We start from the raw sequence: 3,162 nt of genomic DNA on the forward strand, positions 1-3,162 counted from the left end.
CTTCTTGTGGAAGTGGGTTGATTTTCTTGCTGATTGTCATCGTTTTCTTTGGAACTGAATTGCCTTCTTCCATTAATGTAAATTTGATACTAAGTGACACTAATTTCTTTTTAACCTCACATGATTTTGAAATTGTTCTGCTTGTCATTTTTTTATCAAGACAAAAAACATGAAGTGCATCTTGAAACAATTGTGACAAAATAGAGCGCACTACATAGATGCCACCAGCAGAGGCGCTAATTAATCATTCTAACATTAACCCTTTCCCAAATGAAAATCTACACAAAATTAATTGTTAAAGTTGCAGAGCAGGAACTAAAAGCAGCAAATCAAGCAGACAGACAGAAGCTTTTACTGATAGCACAACTTGAGAGTATCTCAACTTTTCGCCAACGTCGGTGACACCGCCAAGTGGAAGCTATCAAGCCAAAGGGAGCCGCAGGAACCCGTCCCGTATCTGGACCGCTCCGTCTCCTTCATTGTCCTCGTCTGCTTCGTCTATCGTTGACCAGACTGCCCAGAGCAGAGAGGAAAAGGGGTGGGGCGGAGGGGCAGAGAGGCGAGAACGATAGCCATTTTTGATTTTATTATCTGGAATGTATCAACTTAATCACAGCTCCATTCTCCCCCGGTCCTCCCCTGGGCTTCTGGAAGACACTGAAGGAAAATTGGAAAAGTATCACAGGGCCGGAGTTGGAGACGAGTGGAATGGACAGTCGGAGTGGGGGCTGAGCGTGTAGCAACCATAAAGAGAGAGAGGGGGGAAAGAGATAAACCTGTTAATTTTTCATGGTCAGGCGGTCATAATCTCAGTGTTGGGTGCCCTCAGAGCCAATTTGAGCATATGTGTGCGTGAAGGAGGAGAGATGGATTGAGCTTCATTACCAAGACTTAGGGGAGCCACCGACACCCCGCCCCCTCCCATCCCTGCCTGACTTCCGAAATTTATAATAGTCACTATCATAAAGGCGCATTATCCTCTGATGGGGGACTGTACTTTCTTAAGGCTATAAAAACACTCCAACTTAATTTATTTGCCATATATGGCCACAGATAGAAGTGACAGGAAAGTGTCGAATCAAGACACAATTTGAAAATGATATAACCACTGGCCTCGACTAACTCAAACAAAGGCATCTCTGCAGCTTTCAACTTCTTCCACTTTTATTAAATGGACTTTTTGGTGCCACAGTGGGAGCATACAGCTGTGTGTGTGTGTTTGTGTGTGTGAGCAAGAGGCAAGCTCCGTGAAATGGTGCAGTGTCAATGACAAAACACCTGGCACTGTTTAAACAACATTTTTCTCCAACACCGGCTCCCTCCGCACACACTCGGAGCTGCTTAATAATGACCATAATCAACCATCCTCAACACACACATACACACACATACACACACGCAGTCTGGCAGCACATGGCCATGTAAGGGGAAAAGCAGTGTGTTTACACTAAAACACTGCTTGTCCGAGAGGCTTTAGTGCTCAAGCAGAGTGGGTAGCCTTTTTAACAAGCCTTTTTTTTTTTGCTAAAAAAAGAAGGAAAAATAAACAAAACAAGCACACACACATAGCAGCCTTCGTTCCATTTATTTAATTTCCACTGTAAAAATAACTTCCAATTTCCGTGATTAGGTCAAAGTTTCTGCAGGTTTCAACAAAAGTTTGCACGTGATTGAGATGATCTGACATAAGCAGCTGCCACCATTTCTTCTGCTTGAGGGAGTGTGTTTGTGTGTGTGTGTGTGTGTGTCCTCCATTGTGTGTGTCTGTGTGCATCTGCAGGTCAGAAAGGCAGCATTTGTTCTGCGAAGCCCTATAAACATCTGCGATCCCTTTTAAGGGATTGTTTAGATTGACCCAACGCAAAAATAAACGTTCTTGAGGAGGCCGGTACACTCCACTGAAAGAGGGATCTTCACTACCAGCATGAAAATGTGTGTGTGTTTGTATGTGTGTGTTGAGCGTAAAATGACAGGTTCTTTTTTTGGGACTGTTCGGCTGATCACTGGACTCTTTTACGTAAACCTTTTTATGACCTCTAGGCGTTTTTATTCCCCTTCCACCTCCAACTTCAACATTGTAAAAACTTTCATTCTCCCGCCAAGCGGGGTTACCAAATTCACCGTATTTTTCTGACTATAAGGCACATTTAAAATCCCTTTTTAAAACTCGCCAGTGCAACAGCTCCTTCCTATACCGTGAATAACTCCAGAAGAAACTTCTCCGCCATCTCCTGACTTTTCTTTTTTTTTTTTAGAACACCCCTCCTCATGCAGGGGAGTTGTTGTGTCTGGGCCGCTAGCAACATGTGGTATATATCAACCCCGGCCGCCACCGCTTTTCCCTCTCGCTCACCCTCTCACTTCTTCGCACACGCGTTCTCGCCCACAGGTCTGCCGGCGGAGCGCCCGTCTCCTTGAGAACGTCCATCTTTGAGGAAGTGGGGTGTCGTCCAATTGTGATTTAGGTCATGGAGAGGCAGGGATGGGAGGCTTCTTTGCGCTTTGTTTATTTGAAGCGGGAGCCATTACTGCTGTCTCTGCGGCTGTATTTATACACAGACACAGACCAGACGCTCGCTGACACAACTGGACTTGGTTCTGTCTCGGTGTGTCAGAAAGTTCAAGAAAGAAGTGGCTTGCCGAGGGGGTGTTATTGTATGTGTACAGTGCACGGTAAAGATGAACTGCTGTGATTTGCGTGAGCCTAAAAGAGGAAGGCCCACTTTGAGAAGTCTTGATCAGCGGCGCTCAGAGGGATAACATTGAAAGCAGGCCAGTTACTAAATTCATAATTCAGCTAATGAAAGATGTCGAATCAACCGCCGGGTGTAAAATAAGTAAGCAAGCGCTGATGTGGTATGTGGTAACGGGATGTTGCGTAGGTTTTTGGGGTCAAGGGAGGGTCAAAAATGAAAAAATCTGTGGACCAGGGAGGCTGGATTGGGAAGAGTAACAACAACAACAAAAATAATTTAAAGACACATCAATGACTTTGAAGTTATGAATGTTCAATGTTACTAAAATGAGACGTCACGGGAGTAAGGCCGTAAACGTTTCATTTATTGGAACATAAGTGCGACACTTTTCTACAAAAGCCATCGAATTTCAGATTGTTTTGTCCCTCCTTACGTAGAAAACGTAACTTATCAAGTTAATCCACAA

Source organism: Syngnathus scovelli, chromosome 11 (genome assembly GCF_024217435.2).
Source record: "Syngnathus scovelli strain Florida chromosome 11, RoL_Ssco_1.2, whole genome shotgun sequence".
NCBI classification, from domain to species: Eukaryota; Metazoa; Chordata; class Actinopteri; order Syngnathiformes; family Syngnathidae; genus Syngnathus; species Syngnathus scovelli.